Below are 26,974 nucleotides of genomic sequence, written 5' to 3' on the forward strand. Positions count from 1 at the left end.
TTTAAAACAGACCTCCAAGTGATCCAAAACCTAAAATCCTGCTTACCCCAGACAAAAGAGAATTGATTTTCTCTCATAGCAAGAAATGGTAGCTTATAAGTGCTCCTAGAAAAAAAACACTGCCAAAGCCACTTGACTGGAGCTCAAGGACAGTTTTTTAAAAATAAAAAGTAAAACTTTTTTGAAAGAAAAAATGATATTGCAACTGCTATTGTGACGTGTTAGGAATATATTCATGCAAAAGTTACTAAAAGTTACTAAAAGGTCCACTGTAAACCAAGAAGTGGAAGGTAATACCAAATACCAAGTACCTTTGGACCAAAGTCAGTTTGTGCGTAAACCCAGATAAAACACAAGAGTTGTTAATACATTTAAAATGCCACTATCCAGACACTGTGTTGAGCATTTTAATGCTCTATTTGGCAGAAAAGCTGCGGATTCACATGAGATTCTGTTTCTGACTGTTTGCGGCAAGAAGACTTCTGAACATGTCCCAGAGCAGTGGCTATCAGTGCAAATCTCAAAAAATGCAACAACGCCATGTCATGTGAAGCAAAGGAGGCACACCTCTAAGGAGTGATGCTGATTGCTATTCATATATGTTGATACATCAGGAAAAACACGTCTTACCAACGCTACTTGTCAGGATGGCCTTTTTGCTTGAAGATTTTAGCCCACCGGATTTGCATGCCACAATGGGATGTCAGGAGAACGTCGGACAAAATGCAAAGCTCCTTCCTAATAAAAGCAGCTTTTCCTTTGTGGGGAGTTGAAGACATTGTTTGGCAGAAACATTGCAGGAGATTTGGTATTGGACAAGAGGACTTGTAGCCATCTTGCAGAAGATTCTGTTCAGCTGATAGCATGATGCTCAACTAATTGTGAGTTCTACTAGTAAGAGGCACACATATTAATTAAGGCATCAGGAAAGGGAACTTCTAAAGATTTTATTTGAAAGACTTGCTTTAGACAGAGCCAAGCAAGTTCTCGAGCACCCCAGATGGGACTCGAACCCACAATCCCTGGCTTAGGAGGCCAGTGCCTTATCCATTAGGCCACTGGGGCTTGCACTGGATGCATGCAAACCCTTTTTTTTTCATTCATAAATCATCCGTTCTCTTACTTTACAAGGTAAGGGTGGCAAAGTCTTTGATTTATTTTCCCTTGCAAACTTGCTACAGAATTGCAAGTGGTTTGAGCTACAAAGTTAGAAGAATGAGCTTTCTGAAAGGGAAAAGCCATGTCGCAGCGCTCCACGCCTCTTTTCAACAAGTAGAAGGCGCACATTCTCGTTATCAGTTTTGGTCCAGAGTTTAAAGAATGTGGTCAGTGTAACTGAAAGACAACTCATTCAAGCACCACTGAGGAAAGAACCTTAAGTTTCTTTGGGCGCTTACTGCCTTGTGGTAAAGTTCTCAGGCCGTAGGGTGCAAGTGCAGACGACATTTTCCATTAAGAAAGGCAAAAAGCATGCTCCAGGTGAGGCTCGAACTCACAACCTCGGCATTGCTCAACAAGTACTGCCATATAAGTACCGCGCGCTGACCGATTGCGCCACTGGAGCGCTGGCGTCATCCGAAAGATCCATTATCCATCTCTCCTCGGTTTAAAACAGACCTCCAAGTGATCCAAAACCTAAAATCCTGCTTACCCCAGACAAAAGAGAATTGATTTTCTCTCATAGCAAGAAATGGTAGCTTATAAGTGCTCCTAGAAAAAAAACACTGCCAAAGCCACTTGACTGGAGCTCAAGGACAGTTTTTTAAAAATAAAAAGTAAAACTTTTTTGAAAGAAAAAATGATATTGCAACTGCTATTGTGACGTGTTAGGAATATATTCATGCAGGCTTGAAAAGTTACTAAAAGGTCCACTGTAAACCAAGAAGTGGAAGGTAATACCAAATACCAAGTACCTTTGGACCAAAGTCAGTTTGTGCGTAAACCCAGATAAAACACAAGAGTTGTTAATACATTTAAAATGCCACTATCCAGACACTGTGTTGAGCATTTTAATGCTCTATTTGGCAGAAAAGCTGCGGATTCACATGAGATTCTGTTTCTGACTGTTTGCGGCAAGAAGACTTCTGAACATGTCCCAGAGCAGTGGCTATCAGTGCAAATCTCAAAAAATGCAACAACGCCATGTCATGTGAAGCAAAGGAGGCACACCTCTAAGGAGTGATGCTGATTGCTATTCATATATGTTGATACATCAGGAAAAACACGTCTTACCAACGCTACTTGTCAGGATGGCCTTTTTGCTTGAAGATTTTAGCCCACCGGATTTGCATGCCACAATGGGATGTCAGGAGAACGTCGGACAAAATGCAAAGCTCCTTCCTAATAAAAGCAGCTTTTCCTTTGTGGGGAGTTGAAGACATTGTTTGGCAGAAACATTGCAGGAGATTTGGTATTGGACAAGAGGACTTGTAGCCATCTTGCAGAAGATTCTGTTCAGCTGATAGCATGATGCTCAACTAATTGTGAGTTCTACTAGTAAGAGGCACACATATTAATTAAGGCATCAGGAAAGGGAACTTCTAAAGATTTTATTTGAAAGCCTTGCTTTAGACAGAGCCAAGCAAGTTCTCGAGCACCCCAGATGGGACTCGAACCCACAATCCCTGGCTTAGGAGGCCAGTGCCTTATCCATTAGGCCACTGGGGCTTGCACTGGATGCATGCAAACCCTTTTTTTTTCATTCATAAGTCATCCGTTCTCTTACTTTACAAGGTAAGGGTGGCAAAGTCTTTGATTTATTTTCCCTTGCAAACTTGCTACAGAATTGCAAGTGGTTTGAGCTACAAAGTTAGAAGAATGAGCTTTCTGAAAGGGAAAAGCCATGTCGCAGCGCTCCACGCCTCTTTTCAACAAGTAGAAGGCGCACATTCTCGTTATCAGTTTTGGTCCAGAGTTTAAAGAATGTGGTCAGTGTAACTGAAAGACAACTCATTCAAGCACCACTGAGGAAAGAACCTTAAGTTTCTTTGGGCGCTTACTGCCTTGTGGTAAAGTTCTCAGGCCGTAGGGTGCAAGTGCAGACGACATTTTCCATTAAGAAAGGAAAAAAGCAAGAAAAAGCATGCTCCAGGTGAGGCTCGAACTCACAACCTCGGCATTGCTCAACAAGTACTGCCATACGCTGACCGATTGCGCCACTGGAGCGCGGGCATCATCCGAAAGATCCATTATCCATCTCTCCTCGGTTTAAAACAGACCTCCAAGTGATCCAAAACCTAAAATCCTGCTTACCCCAGACAAAAGAGAATTGATTTTCTCTCATAGCAAGAAATGGTAGCTTATAAGTGCTCCTAGAAAAAAAACACTGCCAAAGCCACTTGACTGGAGCTCAAGGACAGTTTTTTAAAAATAAAAAGTAAAACTTTTTTGAAAGAAAAAATGATATTGCAACTGCTATTGTGACGTGTTAGGAATATATTCATGCAAAAGTTACTAAAAGTTACTAAAAGGTCCACTGTAAACCAAGAAGTGGAAGGTAATACCAAATACCAAGTACCTTTGGACCAAAGTCAGTTTGTGCGTAAACCCAGATAAAACACAAGAGTTGTTAATACATTTAAAATGCCACTATCCAGACACTGTGTTGAGCATTTTAATGCTCTATTTGGCAGAAAAGCTGCGGATTCACATGAGATTCTGTTTCTGACTGTTTGCGGCAAGAAGACTTCTGAACATGTCCCAGAGCAGTGGCTATCAGTGCAAATCTCAAAAAATGCAACAACGCCATGTCATGTGAAGCAAAGGAGGCACACCTCTAAGGAGTGATGCTGATTGCTATTCATATATGTTGATACATCAGGAAAAACACGTCTTACCAACGCTACTTGTCAGGATGGCCTTTTTGCTTGAAGATTTTAGCCCACCGGATTTGCATGCCACAATGGGATGTCAGGAGAACGTCGGACAAAATGCAAAGCTCCTTCCTAATAAAAGCAGCTTTTCCTTTGTGGGGAGTTGAAGACATTGTTTGGCAGAAACATTGCAGGAGATTTGGTATTGGACAAGAGGACTTGTAGCCATCTTGCAGAAGATTCTGTTCAGCTGATAGCATGATGCTCAACTAATTGTGAGTTCTACTAGTAAGAGGCACACATATTAATTAAGGCATCAGGAAAGGGAACTTCTAAAGATTTTATTTGAAAGACTTGCTTTAGACAGAGCCAAGCAAGTTCTCGAGCACCCCAGATGGGACTCGAACCCACAATCCCTGGCTTAGGAGGCCAGTGCCTTATCCATTAGGCCACTGGGGCTTGCACTGGATGCATGCAAACCCTTTTTTTTTCATTCATAAATCATCCGTTCTCTTACTTTACAAGGTAAGGGTGGCAAAGTCTTTGATTTATTTTCCCTTGCAAACTTGCTACAGAATTGCAAGTGGTTTGAGCTACAAAGTTAGAAGAATGAGCTTTCTGAAAGGGAAAAGCCATGTCGCAGCGCTCCACGCCTCTTTTCAACAAGTAGAAGGCGCACATTCTCGTTATCAGTTTTGGTCCAGAGTTTAAAGAATGTGGTCAGTGTAACTGAAAGACAACTCATTCAAGCACCACTGAGGAAAGAACCTTAAGTTTCTTTGGGCGCTTACTGCCTTGTGGTAAAGTTCTCAGGCCGTAGGGTGCAAGTGCAGACGACATTTTCCATTAAGAAAGGCAAAAAGCATGCTCCAGGTGAGGCTCGAACTCACAACCTCGGCATTGCTCAACAAGTACTGCCATATAAGTACCGCGCGCTGACCGATTGCGCCACTGGAGCGCTGGCGTCATCCGAAAGATCCATTATCCATCTCTCCTCGGTTTAAAACAGACCTCCAAGTGATCCAAAACCTAAAATCCTGCTTACCCCAGACAAAAGAGAATTGATTTTCTCTCATAGCAAGAAATGGTAGCTTATAAGTGCTCCTAGAAAAAAAACACTGCCAAAGCCACTTGACTGGAGCTCAAGGACAGTTTTTTAAAAATAAAAAGTAAAACTTTTTTGAAAGAAAAAATGATATTGCAACTGCTATTGTGACGTGTTAGGAATATATTCATGCAGGCTTGAAAAGTTACTAAAAGGTCCACTGTAAACCAAGAAGTGGAAGGTAATACCAAATACCAAGTACCTTTGGACCAAAGTCAGTTTGTGCGTAAACCCAGATAAAACACAAGAGTTGTTAATACATTTAAAATGCCACTATCCAGACACTGTGTTGAGCATTTTAATGCTCTATTTGGCAGAAAAGCTGCGGATTCACATGAGATTCTGTTTCTGACTGTTTGCGGCAAGAAGACTTCTGAACATGTCCCAGAGCAGTGGCTATCAGTGCAAATCTCAAAAAATGCAACAACGCCATGTCATGTGAAGCAAAGGAGGCACACCTCTAAGGAGTGATGCTGATTGCTATTCATATATGTTGATACATCAGGAAAAACACGTCTTACCAACGCTACTTGTCAGGATGGCCTTTTTGCTTGAAGATTTTAGCCCACCGGATTTGCATGCCACAATGGGATGTCAGGAGAACGTCGGACAAAATGCAAAGCTCCTTCCTAATAAAAGCAGCTTTTCCTTTGTGGGGAGTTGAAGACATTGTTTGGCAGAAACATTGCAGGAGATTTGGTATTGGACAAGAGGACTTGTAGCCATCTTGCAGAAGATTCTGTTCAGCTGATAGCATGATGCTCAACTAATTGTGAGTTCTACTAGTAAGAGGCACACATATTAATTAAGGCATCAGGAAAGGGAACTTCTAAAGATTTTATTTGAAAGCCTTGCTTTAGACAGAGCCAAGCAAGTTCTCGAGCACCCCAGATGGGACTCGAACCCACAATCCCTGGCTTAGGAGGCCAGTGCCTTATCCATTAGGCCACTGGGGCTTGCACTGGATGCATGCAAACCCTTTTTTTTTCATTCATAAGTCATCCGTTCTCTTACTTTACAAGGTAAGGGTGGCAAAGTCTTTGATTTATTTTCCCTTGCAAACTTGCTACAGAATTGCAAGTGGTTTGAGCTACAAAGTTAGAAGAATGAGCTTTCTGAAAGGGAAAAGCCATGTCGCAGCGCTCCACGCCTCTTTTCAACAAGTAGAAGGCGCACATTCTCGTTATCAGTTTTGGTCCAGAGTTTAAAGAATGTGGTCAGTGTAACTGAAAGACAACTCATTCAAGCACCACTGAGGAAAGAACCTTAAGTTTCTTTGGGCGCTTACTGCCTTGTGGTAAAGTTCTCAGGCCGTAGGGTGCAAGTGCAGACGACATTTTCCATTAAGAAAGGCAAAAAGCATGCTCCAGGTGAGGCTCGAACTCACAACCTCGGCATTGCTCAACAAGTACTGCCATATAAGTACCGCGCGCTGACCGATTGCGCCACTGGAGCGCTGGCGTCATCCGAAAGATCCATTATCCATCTCTCCTCGGTTTAAAACAGACCTCCAAGTGATCCAAAACCTAAAATCCTGCTTACCCCAGACAAAAGAGAATTGATTTTCTCTCATAGCAAGAAATGGTAGCTTATAAGTGCTCCTAGAAAAAAAACACTGCCAAAGCCACTTGACTGGAGCTCAAGGACAGTTTTTTAAAAATAAAAAGTAAAACTTTTTTGAAAGAAAAAATGATATTGCAACTGCTATTGTGACGTGTTAGGAATATATTCATGCAGGCTTGAAAAGTTACTAAAAGGTCCACTGTAAACCAAGAAGTGGAAGGTAATACCAAATACCAAGTACCTTTGGACCAAAGTCAGTTTGTGCGTAAACCCAGATAAAACACAAGAGTTGTTAATACATTTAAAATGCCACTATCCAGACACTGTGGTGAGCATTTTAATGCTCTATTTGGCAGAAAAGCTGCGGATTCACATGAGATTCTGTTTCTGACTGTTTGCGGCAAGAAGACTTCTGAACATGTCCCAGAGCAGTGGCTATCAGTGCAAATCTCAAAAAATGCAACAACGCCATGTCATGTGAAGCAAAGGAGGCACACCTCTAAGGAGTGATGCTGATTGCTATTCATATATGTTGATACATCAGGAAAAACACGTCTTACCAACGCTACTTGTCAGGATGGCCTTTTTGCTTGAAGATTTTAGCCCACCGGATTTGCATGCCACAATGGGATGTCAGGAGAACGTCGGACAAAATGCAAAGCTCCTTCCTAATAAAAGCAGCTTTTCCTTTGTGGGGAGTTGAAGACATTGTTTGGCAGAAACATTGCAGGAGATTTGGTATTGGACAAGAGGACTTGTAGCCATCTTGCAGAAGATTCTGTTCAGCTGATAGCATGATGCTCAACTAATTGTGAGTTCTACTAATAAGAGGCACACATATTAATTAAGGCATCAGGAAAGGGAACTTCTAAAGATTTTATTTGAAAGCCTTGCTTTAGACAGAGCCAAGCAAGTTCTGGAGCACCCCAGATGGGACTCGAACCCACAATCCCTGGCTTAGGAGGCCAGTGCCTTATCCATTAGGCCACTGGGGCTTGCATTGGATGCCTGCAAACCCTTTTTTTTTCATTCATAAGTCATCCGTTCTCTTACTTTACAAGGTAAGGGTGGCAAAGTCTTTGATTTATTTTCCCTTGCAAACTTGCTACAGAATTGCAAGTGGTTTGAGCTACAAAGTTAGAAGAATGAGCTTTCTGAAAGGGAAAAGCCATGTCGCAGCGCTCCACGCCTCTTTTCAACAAGTAGAAGGCGCACATTCTCGTTATCAGTTTTGGTCCAGAGTTTAAAGAATGTGGTCAGTGTAACTGAAAGACAACTCATTCAAGCACCACTGAGGAAAGAACCTTAAGTTTCTTTGGGCGCTTACTGCCTTGTGGTAAAGTTCCCAGGCCGTAGGGTGCAAGTGCAGACGACATTTTCCATTAAGAAAGGCAAAAAGCAAGAAAAAGCATGCTCCAGGTGAGGCTCGAACTCACAACCTCTGCATTGCTCAACAAGTACTGCCATATAAGTACCGCGCGCTGACCGATTGCGCCACTGGAGCGCGGGCGTCATCCGAAAGATCCATTATCCATCTCTCCTCGGTTTACAACAGACCTCCAAGTGATCCAAAACCTAAAATCCTGCTTACCCCAGACAAAAGAGAATTGATTTTCTCTCATAGCAAGAAATGGTAGCTTATAAGTGCTCCTAGAAAAAAAACACTGCCAAAGCCACTTGACTGGAGCTCAAGGACAGTTTTTTAAAAATAAAAAGTAAAACTTTTTTGAAAGAAAAAATGATATTGCAACTGCTATTGTGACGTGTTAGGAATATATTCATGCAGGCTTGAAAAGTTACTAAAAGGTCCACTGTAAACCAAGAAGTGGAAGGTAATACCAAATACCAAGTACCTTTGGACCAAAGTCAGTTTGTGCGTAAACCCAGATAAAACACAAGAGTTGTTAATACATTTAAAATGCCACTATCCAGACACTGTGTTGAGCATTTTAATGCTCTATTTGGCAGAAAAGCTGCGGCTTCACATGAGATTCTGTTTCTGACTGTTTGCGGCAAGAAGACTTCTGAACATGTCCCAGAGCAGTGGCTATCAGTGCAAATCTCAAAAAATGCAACAACGCCATGTCATGTGAAGCAAAGGAGGCACACCTCTAAGGAGTGATGCTGATTGCTATTCATATATGTTGATACATCAGGAAAAACACGTCTTACCAACGCTACTTGTCAGGATGGCCTTTTTGCTTGAAGATTTTAGCCCACCGGATTTGCATGCCACAATGGGATGTCAGGAGAACGTCGGACAAAATGCAAAGCTCCTTCCTAATAAAAGCAGCTTTTCCTTTGTGGGGAGTTGAAGACATTGTTTGGCAGAAACATTGCAGGAGATTTGGTATTGGACAAGAGGACTTGTAGCCATCTTGCAGAAGATTCTGTTCAGCTGATAGCATGATGCTCAACTAATTGTGAGTTCTACTAGTAAGAGGCACACATATTAATTAAGGCATCAGGAAAGGGAACTTCTAAAGATTTTATTTGAAAGCCTTGCTTTAGACAGAGCCAAGCAAGTTCTCGAGCACCCCAGATGGGACTCGAACCCACAATCCCTGGCTTAGGAGGCCAGTGCCTTATCCATTAGGCCACTGGGGCTTGCACTGGATGCATGCAAACCCTTTTTTTTTCATTCATAAGTCATCCTTTCTCTTACTTTACAAGGTAAGGGTGGCAAAGTCTTTGATTTATTTTCCCTTGCAAACTTGCTACAGAATTGCAAGTGGTTTGAGCTACAAAGTTAGAAGAATGAGCTTTCTGAAAGGGAAAAGCCATGTCGCAGCGCTCCACGCCTCTTTTCAACAAGTAGAAGGCGCACATTCTCGTTATCAGTTTTGGTCCAGAGTTTAAAGAATGTGGTCAGTGTAACTGAAAGACAACTCATTCAAGCACCACTGAGGAAAGAACCTTAAGTTTCCTTGGGCGCTTACTGCCTTGTGGTAAAGTTCTCAGGCCGTAGGGTGCAATTGCAGACGACATTTTCCATTAAGAAAGGCAAAAAGCAAGCAAAAGCATGCTCCAGGTGAGGCTCGAACTCACAACCTCGGCATTGCTCAACAAGTACTGCCATATAAGTACCGCGCGCTAACCGATTGCGCCACTAGAGCGCGGGCGTCATCCGAAAGATCCATTATCCATCTCTCCTCGGTTTAAAACAGACCTCCAAGTGATCCAAAACCTAAAATCCTGCTTACCCCAGACAAAAGAGAATTGATTTTCTCTCATAGCAAGAAATGGTAGCTTATAAGTGCTCCTAGAAAAAAAACACTGCCAAAGCCACTTGACTGGAGCTCAAGGACAGTTTTTTAAAAATAAAAAGTAAAACTTTTTTGAAAGAAAAAATGATATTGCAACTGCTATTGTGACGTGTTAGGAATATATTCATGCAGGCTTGAAAAGTTACTAAAAGGTCCACTGTAAACCAAGAAGTGGAAGGTAATACCAAATACCAAGTACCTTTGGACCAAAGTCAGTTTGTGCGTAAACCCAGATAAAACACAAGAGTTGTTAATACATTTAAAATGCCACTATCCAGACACTGTGTTGAGCATTTTAATGCTCTATTTGGCAGAAAAGCTGCGGATTCACATGAGATTCTGTTTCTGACTGTTTGCGGCAAGAAGACTTCTGAACATGTCCCAGAGCAGTGGCTATCAGTGCAAATCTCAAAAAATGCAACAACGCCATGTCATGTGAAGCAAAGGAGGCACACCTCTAAGGAGTGATGCTGATTGCTATTCATATATGTTGATACATCAGGAAAAACACGTCTTACCAACGCTACTTGTCAGGATGGCCTTTTTGCTTGAAGATTTTAGCCCACCGGATTTGCATGCCACAATGGGATGTCAGGAGAACGTCGGACAAAATGCAAAGCTCCTTCCTAATAAAAGCAGCTTTTCCTTTGTGGGGAGTTGAAGACATTGTTTGGCTGAAACATTGCAGGAGATTTGGTATTGGACAAGAGGACTTGTAGCCATCTTGCAGAAGATTCTGTTCAGCTGATACTCAACTAATTGTGAGTTCTACTAGTAAGAGGCACACATATTAATTAAGGCATCAGGAAAGGGAACTTCTAAAGATTTTATTTGAAAGCCTTGCTTTAGACAGAGCCAAGCAAGTTCTCGAGCACCCCAGATGGGACTCGAACCCACAATCCCTGGCTTAGGAGGCCAGTGCCTTATCCATTAGGCCACTGGGGCTTGCACTGGATGCATGCAAACCCTTTTTTTTTCATTCATAAGTCATCCGTTCTCTTACTTTACAAGGTAAGGGTGGCAAAGTCTTTGATTTATTTTCCCTTGCAAACTTGCTACAGAATTGCAAGTGGTTTGAGCTACAAAGTTAGAAGAATGAGCTTTCTGAAAGGGAAAAGCCATGTCGCAGCGCTCCACGCCTCTTTTCAACAAGTAGAAGGCGCACATTCTCGTTATCAGTTTTGGTCCAGAGTTTAAAGAATGTGGTCAGTGTAACTGAAAGACAACTCATTCAAGCACCACTGAGGAAAGAACCTTAAGTTTCTTTGGGCGCTTACTGCCTTGTGGTAAAGTTCTCAGGCCGTAGGGTGCAAGTGCAGACGACATTTTCCATTAAGAAAGGCAAAAAGCATGCTCCAGGTGAGGCTCGAACTCACAACCTCGGCATTGCTCAACAAGTACTGCCATATAAGTACCGCGCGCTGACCGATTGCGCCACTGGAGCGCTGGCGTCATCCGAAAGATCCATTATCCATCTCTCCTCGGTTTAAAACAGACCTCCAAGTGATCCAAAACCTAAAATCCTGCTTACCCCAGACAAAAGAGAATTGATTTTCTCTCATAGCAAGAAATGGTAGCTTATAAGTGCTCCTAGAAAAAAAACACTGCCAAAGCCACTTGACTGGAGCTCAAGGACAGTTTTTTAAAAATAAAAAGTAAAACTTTTTTGAAAGAAAAAATGATATTGCAACTGCTATTGTGACGTGTTAGGAATATATTCATGCAGGCTTGAAAAGTTACTAAAAGGTCCACTGTAAACCAAGAAGTGGAAGGTAATACCAAATACCAAGTACCTTTGGACCAAAGTCAGTTTGTGCGTAAACCCAGATAAAACACAAGAGTTGTTAATACATTTAAAATGCCACTATCCAGACACTGTGTTGAGCATTTTAATGCTCTATTTGGCAGAAAAGCTGCGGATTCACATGAGATTCTGTTTCTGACTGTTTGCGGCAAGAAGACTTCTGAACATGTCCCAGAGCAGTGGCTATCAGTGCAAATCTCAAAAAATGCAACAACGCCATGTCATGTGAAGCAAAGGAGGCACACCTCTAAGGAGTGATGCTGATTGCTATTCATATATGTTGATACATCAGGAAAAACACGTCTTACCAACGCTACTTGTCAGGATGGCCTTTTTGCTTGAAGATTTTAGCCCACCGGATTTGCATGCCACAATGGGATGTCAGGAGAACGTCGGACAAAATGCAAAGCTCCTTCCTAATAAAAGCAGCTTTTCCTTTGTGGGGAGTTGAAGACATTGTTTGGCAGAAACATTGCAGGAGATTTGGTATTGGACAAGAGGACTTGTAGCCATCTTGCAGAAGATTCTGTTCAGCTGATAGCATGATGCTCAACTAATTGTGAGTTCTACTAGTAAGAGGCACACATATTAATTAAGGCATCAGGAAAGGGAACTTCTAAAGATTTTATTTGAAAGCCTTGCTTTGGACAGAGCCAAGCAAGTTCTCGAGCACCCCAGATGGGACTCGAACCCACAATCCCTGGCTTAGGAGGCCAGTGCCTTATCCATTAGGCCACTGGGGCTTGCACTGGATGCATGCAAACCCTTTTTTTTTCATTCATAAGTCATCCGTTCTCTTACTTTACAAGGTAAGGGTGGCAAAGTCTTTGATTTATTTTCCCTTGCAAACTTGCTACAGAATTGCAAGTGGTTTGAGCTACAAAGTTAGAAGAATGAGCTTTCTGAAAGGGAAAAGCCATGTCGCAGCGCTCCACGCCTCTTTTCAACAAGTAGAAGGCGCACATTCTCGTTATCAGTTTTGGTCCAGAGTTTAAAGAATGTGGTCAGTGTAACTGAAAGACAACTCATTCAAGCACCACTGAGGAAAGAACCTTAAGTTTCTTTGGGCGCTTACTGCCTTGTGGTAAAGTTCTCAGGCCGTAGGGTGCAAGTGCAGACGACATTTTCCATTAAGAAAGGCAAAAAGCAAGAAAAAGCATGCTCCAGGTGAGGCTCGAACTCACAACCTCAGCATTGCTCAACAAGTACTGCCATATAAGTACCGCGCGCTGACCGATTGCGCCACTGGAGCGCAGGCGTCATCCGAAAGATCCATTATCCATCTCTCCTCGGTTTACAACAGACCTCCAAGTGATCCAAAACCTAAAATCCTGCTTACCCCAGACAAAAGAGAATTGATTTTCTCTCATAGCAAGAAATGGTAGCTTATAAGTGCTCCTAGAAAAAAAACACTGCCAAAGCCACTTGACTGGAGCTCAAGGACAGTTTTTTAAAAATAAAAAGTAAAACTTTTTTGAAAGAAAAAATGATATTGCAACTGCTATTGTGACGTGTTAGGAATATATTCATGCAGGCTTGAAAAGTTACTAAAAGGTCCACTGTAAACCAAGAAGTGGAAGGTAATACCAAATACCAAGTACCTTTGGACCAAAGTCAGTTTGTGCGTAAACCCAGATAAAACACAAGAGTTGTTAATACATTTAAAATGCCACTATCCAGACACTGTGTTGAGCATTTTAATGCTCTATTTGGCAGAAAAGCTGCGGATTCACATGAGATTCTGTTTCTGACTGTTTGCGGCAAGAAGACTTCTGAACATGTCCCAGAGCAGTGGCTATCAGTGCAAATCTCAAAAAATGCAACAACGCCATGTCATGTGAAGCAAAGGAGGCACACCTCTAAGGAGTGATGCTGATTGCTATTCATATATGTTGATACATCAGGAAAAACACGTCTTACCAACGCTACTTGTCAGGATGGCCTTTTTGCTTGAAGATTTTAGCCCACCGGATTTGCATGCCACAATGGGATGTCAGGAGAACGTCGGACAAAATGCAAAGCTCCTTCCTAATAAAAGCAGCTTTTCCTTTGTGGGGAGTTGAAGACATTGTTTGGCAGAAACATTGCAGGAGATTTGGTATTGGACAAGAGGACTTGTAGCCATCTTGCAGAAGATTCTGTTCAGCTGATAGCATGATGCTCAACTAATTGTGAGTTCTACTAGTAAGAGGCACACATATTAATTAAGGCATCAGGAAAGGGAACTTCTAAAGATTTTATTTGAAAGCCTTGCTTTAGACAGAGCCAAGCAAGTTCTCGAGCACCCCAGATGGGACTCGAACCCACAATCCCTGGCTTAGGAGGCCAGTGCCTTATCCATTAGGCCACTGGGGCTTGCACTGGATGCATGCAAACCCTTTTTTTTTCATTCATAAGTCATCCGTTCTCTTACTTTACAAGGTAAGGGTGGCAAAGTCTTTGATTTATTTTCCCTTGCAAACTTGCTACAGAATTGCAAGTGGTTTGAGCTACAAAGTTAGAAGAATGAGCTTTCTGAAAGGGAAAAGCCATGTCGCAGCGCTCCACGCCTCTTTTCAACAAGTAGAAGGCGCACATTCTCGTTATCAGTTTTGGTCCAGAGTTTAAAGAATGTGGTCAGTGTAACTGAAAGACAACTCATTCAAGCACCACTGAGGAAAGAACCTTAAGTTTCTTTGGGCGCTTACTGCCTTGTGGTAAAGTTCTCAGGCCGTAGGGTGCAAGTGCAGACGACATTTTCCATTAAGAAAGGCAAAAAGCATGCTCCAGGTGAGGCTCGAACTCACAACCTCGGCATTGCTCAACAAGTACTGCCATATAAGTACCGCGCGCTGACCGATTGCGCCACTGGAGCGCTGGCGTCATCCGAAAGATCCATTATCCATCTCTCCTCGGTTTAAAACAGACCTCCAAGTGATCCAAAACCTAAAATCCTGCTTACCCCAGACAAAAGAGAATTGATTTTCTCTCATAGCAAGAAATGGTAGCTTATAAGTGCTCCTAGAAAAAAAACACTGCCAAAGCCACTTGACTGGAGCTCAAGGACAGTTTTTTAAAAATAAAAAGTAAAACTTTTTTGAAAGAAAAAATGATATTGCAACTGCTATTGTGACGTGTTAGGAATATATTCATGCAGGCTTGAAAAGTTACTAAAAGGTCCACTGTAAACCAAGAAGTGGAAGGTAATACCAAATACCAAGTACCTTTGGACCAAAGTCAGTTTGTGCGTAAACCCAGATAAAACACAAGAGTTGTTAATACATTTAAAATGCCACTATCCAGACACTGTGTTGAGCATTTTAATGCTCTATTTGGCAGAAAAGCTGCGGATTCACATGAGATTCTGTTTCTGACTGTTTGCGGCAAGAAGACTTCTGAACATGTCCCAGAGCAGTGGCTATCAGTGCAAATCTCAAAAAATGCAACAACGCCATGTCATGTGAAGCAAAGGAGGCACACCTCTAAGGAGTGATGCTGATTGCTATTCATATATGTTGATACATCAGGAAAAACACGTCTTACCAACGCTACTTGTCAGGATGGCCTTTTTGCTTGAAGATTTTAGCCCACCGGATTTGCATGCCACAATGGGATGTCAGGAGAACGTCGGACAAAATGCAAAGCTCCTTCCTAATAAAAGCAGCTTTTCCTTTGTGGGGAGTTGAAGACATTGTTTGGCAGAAACATTGCAGGAGATTTGGTATTGGACAAGAGGACTTGTAGCCATCTTGCAGAAGATTCTGTTCAGCTGATAGCATGATGCTCAACTAATTGTGAGTTCTACTAATAAGAGGCACACATATTAATTAAGGCATCAGGAAAGGGAACTTCTAAAGATTTTATTTGAAAGCCTTGCTTTAGACAGAGCCAAGCAAGTTCTGGAGCACCCCAGATGGGACTCGAACCCACAATCCCTGGCTTAGGAGGCCAGTGCCTTATCCATTAGGCCACTGGGGCTTGCATTGGATGCCTGCAAACCCTTTTTTTTTCATTCATAAGTCATCCGTTCTCTTACTTTACAAGGTAAGGGTGGCAAAGTCTTTGATTTATTTTCCCTTGCAAACTTGCTACAGAATTGCAAGTGGTTTGAGCTACAAAGTTAGAAGAATGAGCTTTCTGAAAGGGAAAAGCCATGTCGCAGCGCTCCACGCCTCTTTTCAACAAGTAGAAGGCGCACATTCTCGTTATCAGTTTTGGTCCAGAGTTTAAAGAATGTGGTCAGTGTAACTGAAAGACAACTCATTCAAGCACCACTGAGGAAAGAACCTTAAGTTTCTTTGGGCGCTTACTGCCTTGTGGTAAAGTTCCCAGGCCGTAGGGTGCAAGTGCAGACGACATTTTCCATTAAGAAAGGCAAAAAGCAAGAAAAAGCATGCTCCAGGTGAGGCTCGAACTCACAACCTCTGCATTGCTCAACAAGTACTGCCATATAAGTACCGCGCGCTGACCGATTGCGCCACTGGAGCGCGGGCGTCATCCGAAAGATCCATTATCCATCTCTCCTCGGTTTACAACAGACCTCCAAGTGATCCAAAACCTAAAATCCTGCTTACCCCAGACAAAAGAGAATTGATTTTCTCTCATAGCAAGAAATGGTAGCTTATAAGTGCTCCTAGAAAAAAAACACTGCCAAAGCCACTTGACTGGAGCTCAAGGACAGTTTTTTAAAAATAAAAAGTAAAACTTTTTTGAAAGAAAAAATGATATTGCAACTGCTATTGTGACGTGTTAGGAATATATTCATGCAGGCTTGAAAAGTTACTAAAAGGTCCACTGTAAACCAAGAAGTGGAAGGTAATACCAAATACCAAGTACCTTTGGACCAAAGTCAGTTTGTGCGTAAACCCAGATAAAACACAAGAGTTGTTAATACATTTAAAATGCCACTATCCAGACACTGTGTTGAGCATTTTAATGCTCTATTTGGCAGAAAAGCTGCGGCTTCACATGAGATTCTGTTTCTGACTGTTTGCGGCAAGAAGACTTCTGAACATGTCCCAGAGCAGTGGCTATCAGTGCAAATCTCAAAAAATGCAACAACGCCATGTCATGTGAAGCAAAGGAGGCACACCTCTAAGGAGTGATGCTGATTGCTATTCATATATGTTGATACATCAGGAAAAACACGTCTTACCAACGCTACTTGTCAGGATGGCCTTTTTGCTTGAAGATTTTAGCCCACCGGATTTGCATGCCACAATGGGATGTCAGGAGAACGTCGGACAAAATGCAAAGCTCCTTCCTAATAAAAGCAGCTTTTCCTTTGTGGGGAGTTGAAGACATTGTTTGGCAGAAACATTGCAGGAGATTTGGTATTGGACAAGAGGACTTGTAGCCATCTTGCAGAAGATTCTGTTCAGCTGATAGCATGATGCTCAACTAATTGTGAGTTCTACTAGTAAGAGGCACACATATTAATTAAGGCATCAGGAAAGGGAACTTCTAAAGATTTTATTTGAAAGCCTTGCTTTAGACAGAGCCAAGCAAGTTCTCGAGCACCCCAGATGGGACTCGAACCCACAATCCCTGGCTTAGGAGGCCAGTGCCTTATCCATTAGGCCACTGGGGCTTGCACTGGATGCATGCACACCCTTTTTTTTTCATTCATAAGTCATCCGTTCTCTTACTTTACAAGGTAAGGGTGGCAAAGTCTTTGATTTATTTTCCCTTGCAAACTTGCTACAGAATTGCAAGTGGTTTGAGCTACAAAGTTAGAAGAATGAACTTTCTGAAAGGGAAAAGCCATGTCGCAGCGCTCCACGCCTCTTTTCAACAAGTAGAAGGCGCACATTCTCGTTATCAGTTTTGGTCCAGAGTTTAAAGAATGTGGTCAGTGTAACTGAAAGACAACTCATTCAAGCACCACTGAGGAAAGAACCTTAAGTTTCTTTGGGCGCTTACTGCCTTGTGGTAAAGTTCTCAGGCCGTAGGGTGCAAGTGCAGACGACATTTTCCATTAAGAAAGGCAAAAAGCAAGAAAAAGCATGCTCCAGGTGAGGCTCGAACTCACAACCTCAGCATTGCTCAACAAGTACTGCCATATAAGTACCGCGCGCTGACCGATTGCGCCACTGGAGCGCTGGCGTCATCCGAAAGATCCATTATCCATCTCTCCTCGGTTTAAAACAGACCTCCAAGTGATCCAAAACCTAAAATCCTGCTTACCCCAGACAAAAGAGAATTGATTTTCTCTCATAGCAAGAAATGGTAGCTTATAAGTGCTCCTAGAAAAAAAACACTGCCAAAGCCACTTGACTGGAGCTCAAGGACAGTTTTTTAAAAATAAAAAGTAAAACTTTTTTGAAAGAAAAAATGATATTGCAACTGCTATTGTGACGTGTTAGGAATATATTCATGCAGGCTTGAAAAGTTACTAAAAGGTCCACTGTAAACCAAGAAGTGGAAGGTAATACCAAATACCAAGTACCTTTGGACCAAAGTCAGTTTGTGCGTAAACCCAGATAAAACACAAGAGTTGTTAATACATTTAAAATGCCACTATCCAGACACTGTGTTGAGCATTTTAATGCTCTATTTGGCAGAAAAGCTGCGGATTCACATGAGATTCTGTTTCTGACTGTTTGCGGCAAGAAGACTTCTGAACATGTCCCAGAGCAGTGGCTATCAGTGCAAATCTCAAAAAATGCAACAACGCCATGTCATGTGAAGCAAAGGAGGCACACCTCTAAGGAGTGATGCTGATTGCTATTCATATATGTTGATACATCAGGAAAAACACGTCTTACCAACGCTACTTGTCAGGATGGCCTTTTTGCTTGAAGATTTTAGCCCACCGGATTTGCATGCCACAATGGGATGTCAGGAGAACGTCAGACAAAATGCAAAGCTCCTTCCTAATAAAAGCAGCTTTTCCTTTGTGGGGAGTTGAAGACATTGTTTGGCAGAAACATTGCAGGAGATTTGGTATTGGACAAGAGGACTTGTAGCCATCTTGCAGAAGATTCTGTTCAGCTGATAGCATGATGCTCAACTAATTGTGAGTTCTACTAGTAAGAGGCACACATATTAATTAAGGCATCAGGAAAGGGAACTTCTAAAGATTTTATTTGAAAGCCTTGCTTTAGACAGAGCCAAGCAAGTTCTCGAGCACCACCAGATGGGACTCAAACCACAATCCCTGGCTTAGGAGGCCAGTGCCTTATCCATTAGGCCACTGGGGCTTGCACTGGATGCCTGCAAACCCTTTTTTTTTCATTCATAAGTCATCCGTTCTCTTACTTTACAAGGTAAGGGTGGCAAAGTCTTTGATTTATTTTCCCTTGCAAACTTGCTACAGAATTGCAAGTGGTTTGAGCTACAAAGTTAGAAGAATGAGCTTTCTGAAAGGGAAAAGCCATGTCGCAGCGCTCCACGCCTCTTTTCAACAAGTAGAAGGCGCACATTCTCGTTATCAGTTTTGGTCCAGAGTTTAAAGAATGTGGTCAGTGTAACTGAAAGACAACTCATTCAAGCACCACTGAGGAAAGAACCTTAAGTTTCTTTGGGCGCTTACTGCCTTGTGGTAAAGTTCTCAGGCCGTAGGGTGCAAGTGCAGACGACATTTTCCATTAAGAAAGGAAAAAAGCAAGAAAAAGCATGCTCCAGGTGAGGCTCGAACTCACAACCTCGGCATTGCTCAACAAGTACTGCCATACGCTGACCGATTGCGCCACTGGAGCGCGGGCATCATCCGAAAGATCCATTATCCATCTCTCCTCGGTTTAAAACAGACCTCCAAGTGATCCAAAACCTAAAATCCTGCTTACCCCAGACAAAAGAGAATTGATTTTCTCTCATAGCAAGAAATGGTAGCTTATAAGTGCTCCTAGAAAAAAAACACTGCCAAAGCCACTTGACTGGAGCTCAAGGACAGTTTTTTAAAAATAAAAAGTAAAACTTTTTTGAAAGAAAAAATGATATTGCAACTGCTATTGTGACGTGTTAGGAATATATTCATGCAAAAGTTACTAAAAGTTACTAAAAGGTCCACTGTAAACCAAGAAGTGGAAGGTAATACCAAATACCAAGTACCTTTGGACCAAAGTCAGTTTGTGCGTAAACCCAGATAAAACACAAGAGTTGTTAATACATTTAAAATGCCACTATCCAGACACTGTGTTGAGCATTTTAATGCTCTATTTGGCAGAAAAGCTGCGGATTCACATGAGATTCTGTTTCTGACTGTTTGCGGCAAGAAGACTTCTGAACATGTCCCAGAGCAGTGGCTATCAGTGCAAATCTCAAAAAATGCAACAACGCCATGTCATGTGAAGCAAAGGAGGCACACCTCTAAGGAGAGATGCTGATTGCTATTCATATATGTTGATACATCAGGAAAAACACGTCTTACCAACGCTACTTGTCAGGATGGCCTTTTTGCTTGAAGATTTTAGCCCACCGGATTTGCATGCCACAATGGGATGTCAGGAGAACGTCGGACAAAATGCAAAGCTCCTTCCTAATAAAAGCAGCTTTTCCTTTGTGGGGAGTTGAAGACATTGTTTGGCAGAAACATTGCAGGAGATTTGGTATTGGACAAGAGGACTTGTAGCCATCTTGCAGAAGATTCTGTTCAGCTGATAGCATGATGCTCAACTAATTGTGAGTTCTACTAGTAAGAGGCACACATATTAATTAAGGCATCAGGAAAGGGAACTTCTAAAGATTTTATTTGAAAGCCTTGCTTTAGACAGAGCCAAGCAAGTTCTCGAGCACCCCAGATGGGACTCGAACCCACAATCCCTGGCTTAGGAGGCCAGTGCCTTATCCATTAGGCCACTGGGGCTTGCACTGGATGCATGCAAACCCTTTTTTTTTCATTCATAAGTCATCCGTTCTCTTACTTTACAAGGTAAGGGTGGCAAAGTCTTTGATTTATTTTCCCTTGCAAACTTGCTACAGAATTGCAAGTGGTTTGAGCTACAAAGTTAGAAGAATGAGCTTTCTGAAAGGGAAAAGCCATGTCGCAGCGCTCCACGCCTCTTTTCAACAAGTAGAAGGCGCACATTCTCGTTATCAGTTTTGGTCCAGAGTTTAAAGAATGTGGTCAGTGTAACTGAAAGACAACTCATTCAAGCACCACTGAGGAAAGAACCTTAAGTTTCTTTGGGCGCTTACTGCCTTGTGGTAAAGTTCTCATGCCGTAGGGTGCAAGTGCAGACGACATTTTCCATTAAGAAAGGCAAAAAGCAAGAAAAAGCATGCTCCAGGTGAGGCTCGAACTCACAACCTCGGCATTGCTCAACAAGTACTGCCATATAAGTACCGCGCGCTGACCGATTGCGCCACTGGAGCGCTGGCGTCATCCGAAAGATCCATTATCCATCTCTCCTCGGTTTAAAACAGACCTCCAAGTGATCCAAAACCTAAAATCCTGCTTACCCCAGACAAAAGAGAATTGATTTTCTCTCATAGCAAGAAATGGTAGCTTATAAGTGCTCCTAGAAAAAAAACACTGCCAAAGCCACTTGACTGGAGCTCAAGGACAGTTTTTTAAAAATAAAAAGTAAAACTTTTTTGAAAGAAAAAATGATATTGCAACTGCTATTGTGACGTGTTAGGAATATATTCATGCAGGCTTGAAAAGTTACTAAAAGGTCCACTGTAAACCAAGAAGTGGAAGGTAATACCAAATACCAAGTACCTTTGGACCAAAGTCAGTTTGTGCGTAAACCCAGATAAAACACAAGAGTTGTTAATACATTTAAAATGCCACTATCCAGACACTGTGTTGAGCATTTTAATGCTCTATTTGGCAGAAAAGCTGCGGATTCACATGAGATTCTGTTTCTGACTGTTTGCGGCAAGAAGACTTCTGAACATGTCCCAGAGCAGTGGCTATCAGTGCAAATCTCAAAAAATGCAACAACGCCATGTCATGTGAAGCAAAGGAGGCACACCTCTAAGGAGTGATGCTGATTGCTATTCATATATGTTGATACATCAGGAAAAACACGTCTTACCAACGCTACTTGTCAGGATGGCCTTTTTGCTTGAAGATTTTAGCCCACCGGATTTGCATGCCACAATGGGATGTCAGGAGAACGTCGGACAAAATGCAAAGCTCCTTCCTAATAAAAGCAGCTTTTCCTTTGTGGGGAGTTGAAGACATTGTTTGGCAGAAACATTGCAGGAGATTTGGTATTGGACAAGAGGACTTGTAGCCATCTTGCAGAAGATTCTGTTCAGCTGATAGCATGATGCTCAACTAATTGTGAGTTCTACTAGTAAGAGGCACACATATTAATTAAGGCATCAGGAAAGGGAACTTCTAAAGATTTTCTTTGAAAGCCTTGCTTTAGACAGAGCCAAGCAAGTTCTCGAGCACCCCAGATGGGACTCGAACCCACAATCCCTGGCTTAGGAGGCCAGTGCCTTATCCATTAGGCCACTGGGGCTTGCACTGGATGCATGCAAACCCTTTTTTTTTCATTCATAAGTCATCCGTTCTCTTACTTTACAAGGTAAGGGTGGCAAAGTCTTTGATTTATTTTCCCTTGCAAACTTGCTACAGAATTGCAAGTGGTTTGAGCTACAAAGTTAGAAGAATGAGCTTTCTGAAAGGGAAAAGCCATGTCGCAGCGCTCCACGCCTCTTTTCAACAAGTAGAAGGCGCACATTCTCGTTATCAGTTTTGGTCCAGAGTTTAAAGAATGTGGTCAGTGTAACTGAAAGACAACTCATTCAAGCACCACTGAGGAAAGAACCTTAAGTTTCTTTGGGCGCTTACTGCCTTGTGGTAAAGTTCTCAGGCCGTAGGGTGCAAGTGCAGACGACATTTTCCATTAAGAAAGGAAAAAAGCAAGAAAAAGCATGCTCCAGGTGAGGCTCGAACTCACAACCTCGGCATTGCTCAACAAGTACTGCCATACGCTGACCGATTGCGCCACTGGAGCGCGGGCATCATCCGAAAGATCCATTATCCATCTCTCCTCGGTTTAAAACAGACCTCCAAGTGATCCAAAACCTAAAATCCTGCTTACCCCAGACAAAAGAGAATTGATTTTCTCTCATAGCAAGAAATGGTAGCTTATAAGTGCTCCTAGAAAAAAAACACTGCCAAAGCCACTTGACTGGAGCTCAAGGACAGTTTTTTAAAAATAAAAAGTAAAACTTTTTTGAAAGAAAAAATGATATTGCAACTGCTATTGTGACGTGTTAGGAATATATTCATGCAAAAGTTACTAAAAGTTACTAAAAGGTCCACTGTAAACCAAGAAGTGGAAGGTAATACCAAATACCAAGTACCTTTGGACCAAAGTCAGTTTGTGCGTAAACCCAGATAAAACACAAGAGTTGTTAATACATTTAAAATGCCACTATCCAGACACTGTGTTGAGCATTTTAATGCTCTATTTGGCAGAAAAGCTGCGGATTCACATGAGATTCTGTTTCTGACTGTTTGCGGCAAGAAGACTTCTGAACATGTCCCAGAGCAGTGGCTATCAGTGCAAATCTCAAAAAATGCAACAACGCCATGTCATGTGAAGCAAAGGAGGCACACCTCTAAGGAGTGATGCTGATTGCTATTCATATATGTTGATACATCAGGAAAAACACGTCTTACCAACGCTACTTGTCAGGATGGCCTTTTTGCTTGAAGATTTTAGCCCACCGGATTTGCATGCCACAATGGGATGTCAGGAGAACGTCGGACAAAATGCAAAGCTCCTTCCTAATAAAAGCAGCTTTTCCTTTGTGGGGAGTTGAAGACATTGTTTGGCAGAAACATTGCAGGAGATTTGGTATTGGACAAGAGGACTTGTAGCCATCTTGCAGAAGATTCTGTTCAGCTGATAGCATGATGCTCAACTAATTGTGAGTTCTACTAGTAAGAGGCACACATATTAATTAAGGCATCAGGAAAGGGAACTTCTAAAGATTTTATTTGAAAGCCTTGCTTTAGACAGAGCCAAGCAAGTTCTCGAGCACCCCAGATGGGACTCGAACCCACAATCCCTGGCTTAGGAGGCCAGTGCCTTATCCATTAGGCCACTGGGGCTTGCACTGGATGCATGCAAACCCTTTTTTTTTCATTCATAAGTCATCCGTTCTCTTACTTTACAAGGTAAGGGTGGCAAAGTCTTTGATTTATTTTCCCTTGCAAACTTGCTACAGAATTGCAAGTGGTTTGAGCTACAAAGTTAGAAGAATGAGCTTTCTGAAAGGGAAAAGCCATGTCGCAGCGCTCCACGCCTCTTTTCAACAAGTAGAAGGCGCACATTCTCGTTATCAGTTTTGGTCCAGAGTTTAAAGAATGTGGTCAGTGTAACTGAAAGACAACTCATTCAAGCACCACTGAGGAAAGAACCTTAAGTTTCTTTGGGCGCTTACTGCCTTGTGGTAAAGTTCTCATGCCGTAGGGTGCAAGTGCAGACGACATTTTCCATTAAGAAAGGCAAAAAGCAAGAAAAAGCATGCTCCAGGTGAGGCTCGAACTCACAACCTCGGCATTGCTCAACAAGTACTGCCATATAAGTACCGCGCGCTGACCGATTGCGCCACTGGAGCGCTGGCGTCATCCGAAAGATCCATTATCCATCTCTCCTCGGTTTAAAACAGACCTCCAAGTGATCCAAAACCTAAAATCCTGCTTACCCCAGACAAAAGAGAATTGATTTTCTCTCATAGCAAGAAATGGTAGCTTATAAGTGCTCCTAGAAAAAAAACACTGCCAAAGCCACTTGACTGGAGCTCAAGGACAGTTTTTTAAAAATAAAAAGTAAAACTTTTTTGAAAGAAAAAATGATATTGCAACTGCTATTGTGACGTGTTAGGAATATATTCATGCAGGCTTGAAAAGTTACTAAAAGGTCCACTGTAAACCAAGAAGTGGAAGGTAATACCAAATACCAAGTACCTTTGGACCAAAGTCAGTTTGTGCGTAAACCCAGATAAAACACAAGAGTTGTTAATACATTTAAAATGCCACTATCCAGACACTGTGTTGAGCATTTTAATGCTCTATTTGGCAGAAAAGCTGCGGATTCACATGAGATTCTGTTTCTGACTGTTTGCGGCAAGAAGACTTCTGAACATGTCCCAGAGCAGTGGCTATCAGTGCAAATCTCAAAAAATGCAACAACGCCATGTCATGTGAAGCAAAGGAGGCACACCTCTAAGGAGTGATGCTGATTGCTATTCATATATGTTGATACATCAGGAAAAACACGTCTTACCAACGCTACTTGTCAGGATGGCCTTTTTGCTTGAAGATTTTAGCCCACCGGATTTGCATGCCACAATGGGATGTCAGGAGAACGTCGGACAAAATGCAAAGCTCCTTCCTAATAAAAGCAGCTTTTCCTTTGTGGGGAGTTGAAGACATTGTTTGGCAGAAACATTGCAGGAGATTTGGTATTGGACAAGAGGACTTGTAGCCATCTTGCAGAAGATTCTGTTCAGCTGATAGCATGATGCTCAACTAATTGTGAGTTCTACTAGTAAGAGGCACACATATTAATTAAGGCATCAGGAAAGGGAACTTCTAAAGATTTTCTTTGAAAGCCTTGCTTTAGACAGAGCCAAGCAAGTTCTGGAGCACCCCAGATGGGACTCGAACCCACAATCCCTGGCTTAGGAGGCCAGTGCCTTATCCATTAGGCCACTGGGGCTTGCACTGGATGCATGCAAACCCTTTTTTTTTCATTCATAAGTCATCCGTTCTCTTACTTTACAAGGTAAGGGTGGCAAAGTCTTTGATTTATTTTCCCTTGCAAACTTGCTACAGAATTGCAAGTGGTTTGAGCTACAAAGTTAGAAGAATGAGCTTTCTGAAAGGGAAAAGCCATGTCGCAGCGCTCCACGCCTCTTTTCAACAAGTAGAAGGCGCACATTCTCGTTATCAGTTTTGGTCCAGAGTTTAAAGAATGTGGTCAGTGTAACTGAAAGACAACTCATTCAAGCACCACTGAGGAAAGAACCTTAAGTTTCTTTGGGCGCTTACTGCCTTGTGGTAAAGTTCTCAGGCCGTAGGGTGCAAGTGCAGACGACATTTTCCATTAAGAAAGGCAAAAAGCAAGAAAAAGCATGCTCCAGGTGAGGCTCGAACTCACAACCTCAGCATTGCTCAACAAGTACTGCCATATAAGTACCGCGCGCTGACCGATTGCGCCACTGGAGCGCAGGCGTCATCTGAAAGATCCATTATCCATCTCTCCTCGGTTTAGAACAGACCTCCAAGTGATCCAAAACCTAAAATCCTGCTTACCCCAGACAAAAGAGAATTGATTTTCTCTCATAGCAAGAAATGGTAGCTTATAAGTGCTCCTAGAAAAAAAACACTGCCAAAGCCACTTGACTGGAGCTCAAGGACAGTTTTTTAAAAATAAAAAGTAAAACTTTTTTGAAAGAAAAAATGATATTGCAACTGCTATTGTGACGTGTTAGGAATATATTCATGCAGGCTTGAAAAGTTACTAAAAGGTCCACTGTAAACCAAGAAGTGGAAGGTAATACCAAATACCAAGTACCTTTGGACCAAAGTCAGTTTGTGCGTAAACCCAGATAAAACACAAGAGTTGTTAATACATTTAAAATGCCACTATCCAGACACTGTGTTGAGCATTTTAATGCTCTATTTGGCAGAAAAGCTGCGGATTCACATGAGATTCTGTTTCTGACTGTTTGCGGCAAGAAGACTTCTGAACATGTCCCAGAGCAGTGGCTATCAGTGCAAATCTCAAAAAATGCAACAACGCCATGTCATGTGAAGCAAAGGAGGCACACCTCTAAGGAGTGATGCTGATTGCTATTCATATATGTTGATACATCAGGAAAAACACGTCTTACCAACGCTACTTGTCAGGATGGCCTTTTTGCTTGAAGATTTTAGCCCACCGGATTTGCATGCCACAATGGGATGTCAGGAGAACGTCGGACAAAATGCAAAGCTCCTTCCTAATAAAAGCAGCTTTTCCTTTGTGGGGAGTTGAAGACATTGTTTGGCAGAAACATTGCAGGAGATTTGGTATTGGACAAGAGGACTTGTAGCCATCTTGCAGAAGATTCTGTTCAGCTGATAGCATGATGCTCAACTAATTGTGAGTTCTACTAGTAAGAGGCACACATATTAATTAAGGCATCAGGAAAGGGAACTTCTAAAGATTTTCTTTGAAAGCCTTGCTTTAGACAGAGCCAAGCAAGTTCTCGAGCACCCCAGATGGGACTCGAACCCACAATCCCTGGCTTAGGAGGCCAGTGCCTTATCCATTAGGCCACTGGGGCTTGCACTGGATACATGCAAACCCTTTTTTTTTCATTCATAAGTCATCCGTTCTCTTACTTTACAAGGTAAGGGTGGCAAAGTCTTTGATTTATTTTCCCTTGCAAACTTGCTACAGAATTGCAAGTGGTTTGAGCTACAAAGTTAGAAGAATGAGCTTTCTGAAAGGGAAAAGCCATGTCGCAGCGCTCCACGCCTCTT

The 26,974-nt window shown here is 42.2% G+C and overlaps 29 non-coding genes across 29 annotated transcripts; all 29 read right to left on the reverse strand.

The window, feature by feature from the left end:
- Positions 1-992: 992 nt before the first annotated feature.
- TRNAR-CCU (transfer RNA arginine (anticodon CCU)) lies at positions 993-1,065 on the reverse strand. The gene has a single exon. It is a non-coding gene; the product is annotated as a tRNA-Arg (tRNA).
- A 406-nt stretch (positions 1,066-1,471) lies between these two features.
- Positions 1,472-1,564, reverse strand: TRNAI-UAU (transfer RNA isoleucine (anticodon UAU)). The gene is given in 2 exon segments: positions 1,472-1,507; positions 1,527-1,564. It is a non-coding gene; the product is annotated as a tRNA-Ile (tRNA).
- A 1,030-nt stretch (positions 1,565-2,594) lies between these two features.
- TRNAR-CCU (transfer RNA arginine (anticodon CCU)) lies at positions 2,595-2,667 on the reverse strand. The gene has a single exon. It is a non-coding gene; the product is annotated as a tRNA-Arg (tRNA).
- A 1,531-nt stretch (positions 2,668-4,198) lies between these two features.
- On the reverse strand, positions 4,199-4,271 carry TRNAR-CCU (transfer RNA arginine (anticodon CCU)). The gene has a single exon. It is a non-coding gene; the product is annotated as a tRNA-Arg (tRNA).
- Positions 4,272-4,677: 406 nt separating this feature from the next.
- On the reverse strand, positions 4,678-4,770 carry TRNAI-UAU (transfer RNA isoleucine (anticodon UAU)). The gene is given in 2 exon segments: positions 4,678-4,713; positions 4,733-4,770. It is a non-coding gene; the product is annotated as a tRNA-Ile (tRNA).
- A 1,030-nt stretch (positions 4,771-5,800) lies between these two features.
- On the reverse strand, positions 5,801-5,873 carry TRNAR-CCU (transfer RNA arginine (anticodon CCU)). Its single transcript has one exon. It is a non-coding gene; the product is annotated as a tRNA-Arg (tRNA).
- Positions 5,874-6,279: 406 nt separating this feature from the next.
- On the reverse strand, positions 6,280-6,372 carry TRNAI-UAU (transfer RNA isoleucine (anticodon UAU)). Its single transcript is given in 2 exon segments — positions 6,280-6,315; positions 6,335-6,372. It is a non-coding gene; the product is annotated as a tRNA-Ile (tRNA).
- Positions 6,373-7,402: 1,030 nt separating this feature from the next.
- Positions 7,403-7,475, reverse strand: TRNAR-CCU (transfer RNA arginine (anticodon CCU)). The gene has a single exon. It is a non-coding gene; the product is annotated as a tRNA-Arg (tRNA).
- A 416-nt stretch (positions 7,476-7,891) lies between these two features.
- On the reverse strand, positions 7,892-7,984 carry TRNAI-UAU (transfer RNA isoleucine (anticodon UAU)). Its single transcript is given in 2 exon segments — positions 7,892-7,927; positions 7,947-7,984. It is a non-coding gene; the product is annotated as a tRNA-Ile (tRNA).
- Positions 7,985-9,014: 1,030 nt separating this feature from the next.
- Positions 9,015-9,087, reverse strand: TRNAR-CCU (transfer RNA arginine (anticodon CCU)). The gene has a single exon. It is a non-coding gene; the product is annotated as a tRNA-Arg (tRNA).
- A 416-nt stretch (positions 9,088-9,503) lies between these two features.
- On the reverse strand, positions 9,504-9,596 carry TRNAI-UAU (transfer RNA isoleucine (anticodon UAU)). The gene is given in 2 exon segments: positions 9,504-9,539; positions 9,559-9,596. It is a non-coding gene; the product is annotated as a tRNA-Ile (tRNA).
- Positions 9,597-10,618: 1,022 nt separating this feature from the next.
- Positions 10,619-10,691, reverse strand: TRNAR-CCU (transfer RNA arginine (anticodon CCU)). Its single transcript has one exon. It is a non-coding gene; the product is annotated as a tRNA-Arg (tRNA).
- Positions 10,692-11,097: 406 nt separating this feature from the next.
- Positions 11,098-11,190, reverse strand: TRNAI-UAU (transfer RNA isoleucine (anticodon UAU)). The gene is given in 2 exon segments: positions 11,098-11,133; positions 11,153-11,190. It is a non-coding gene; the product is annotated as a tRNA-Ile (tRNA).
- Positions 11,191-12,220: 1,030 nt separating this feature from the next.
- TRNAR-CCU (transfer RNA arginine (anticodon CCU)) lies at positions 12,221-12,293 on the reverse strand. The gene has a single exon. It is a non-coding gene; the product is annotated as a tRNA-Arg (tRNA).
- Positions 12,294-12,709: 416 nt separating this feature from the next.
- Positions 12,710-12,802, reverse strand: TRNAI-UAU (transfer RNA isoleucine (anticodon UAU)). The gene is given in 2 exon segments: positions 12,710-12,745; positions 12,765-12,802. It is a non-coding gene; the product is annotated as a tRNA-Ile (tRNA).
- Positions 12,803-13,832: 1,030 nt separating this feature from the next.
- Positions 13,833-13,905, reverse strand: TRNAR-CCU (transfer RNA arginine (anticodon CCU)). The gene has a single exon. It is a non-coding gene; the product is annotated as a tRNA-Arg (tRNA).
- A 406-nt stretch (positions 13,906-14,311) lies between these two features.
- TRNAI-UAU (transfer RNA isoleucine (anticodon UAU)) lies at positions 14,312-14,404 on the reverse strand. Its single transcript is given in 2 exon segments — positions 14,312-14,347; positions 14,367-14,404. It is a non-coding gene; the product is annotated as a tRNA-Ile (tRNA).
- Positions 14,405-15,434: 1,030 nt separating this feature from the next.
- Positions 15,435-15,507, reverse strand: TRNAR-CCU (transfer RNA arginine (anticodon CCU)). The gene has a single exon. It is a non-coding gene; the product is annotated as a tRNA-Arg (tRNA).
- Positions 15,508-15,923: 416 nt separating this feature from the next.
- On the reverse strand, positions 15,924-16,016 carry TRNAI-UAU (transfer RNA isoleucine (anticodon UAU)). The gene is given in 2 exon segments: positions 15,924-15,959; positions 15,979-16,016. It is a non-coding gene; the product is annotated as a tRNA-Ile (tRNA).
- Positions 16,017-17,046: 1,030 nt separating this feature from the next.
- On the reverse strand, positions 17,047-17,119 carry TRNAR-CCU (transfer RNA arginine (anticodon CCU)). Its single transcript has one exon. It is a non-coding gene; the product is annotated as a tRNA-Arg (tRNA).
- Positions 17,120-17,535: 416 nt separating this feature from the next.
- On the reverse strand, positions 17,536-17,628 carry TRNAI-UAU (transfer RNA isoleucine (anticodon UAU)). Its single transcript is given in 2 exon segments — positions 17,536-17,571; positions 17,591-17,628. It is a non-coding gene; the product is annotated as a tRNA-Ile (tRNA).
- A 2,634-nt stretch (positions 17,629-20,262) lies between these two features.
- TRNAR-CCU (transfer RNA arginine (anticodon CCU)) lies at positions 20,263-20,335 on the reverse strand. Its single transcript has one exon. It is a non-coding gene; the product is annotated as a tRNA-Arg (tRNA).
- Positions 20,336-20,751: 416 nt separating this feature from the next.
- TRNAI-UAU (transfer RNA isoleucine (anticodon UAU)) lies at positions 20,752-20,844 on the reverse strand. Its single transcript is given in 2 exon segments — positions 20,752-20,787; positions 20,807-20,844. It is a non-coding gene; the product is annotated as a tRNA-Ile (tRNA).
- A 1,030-nt stretch (positions 20,845-21,874) lies between these two features.
- Positions 21,875-21,947, reverse strand: TRNAR-CCU (transfer RNA arginine (anticodon CCU)). Its single transcript has one exon. It is a non-coding gene; the product is annotated as a tRNA-Arg (tRNA).
- A 1,531-nt stretch (positions 21,948-23,478) lies between these two features.
- On the reverse strand, positions 23,479-23,551 carry TRNAR-CCU (transfer RNA arginine (anticodon CCU)). Its single transcript has one exon. It is a non-coding gene; the product is annotated as a tRNA-Arg (tRNA).
- Positions 23,552-23,967: 416 nt separating this feature from the next.
- Positions 23,968-24,060, reverse strand: TRNAI-UAU (transfer RNA isoleucine (anticodon UAU)). Its single transcript is given in 2 exon segments — positions 23,968-24,003; positions 24,023-24,060. It is a non-coding gene; the product is annotated as a tRNA-Ile (tRNA).
- Positions 24,061-25,090: 1,030 nt separating this feature from the next.
- Positions 25,091-25,163, reverse strand: TRNAR-CCU (transfer RNA arginine (anticodon CCU)). The gene has a single exon. It is a non-coding gene; the product is annotated as a tRNA-Arg (tRNA).
- Positions 25,164-25,579: 416 nt separating this feature from the next.
- Positions 25,580-25,672, reverse strand: TRNAI-UAU (transfer RNA isoleucine (anticodon UAU)). The gene is given in 2 exon segments: positions 25,580-25,615; positions 25,635-25,672. It is a non-coding gene; the product is annotated as a tRNA-Ile (tRNA).
- A 1,030-nt stretch (positions 25,673-26,702) lies between these two features.
- On the reverse strand, positions 26,703-26,775 carry TRNAR-CCU (transfer RNA arginine (anticodon CCU)). The gene has a single exon. It is a non-coding gene; the product is annotated as a tRNA-Arg (tRNA).
- Between the last annotated feature and the right edge of the window lie 199 nt (positions 26,776-26,974).

Source organism: Aquarana catesbeiana, linkage group LG03, assembly GCF_042186555.1.
Source record: "Aquarana catesbeiana isolate 2022-GZ linkage group LG03, ASM4218655v1, whole genome shotgun sequence".
NCBI classification, from domain to species: Eukaryota; Metazoa; Chordata; class Amphibia; order Anura; family Ranidae; genus Aquarana; species Aquarana catesbeiana.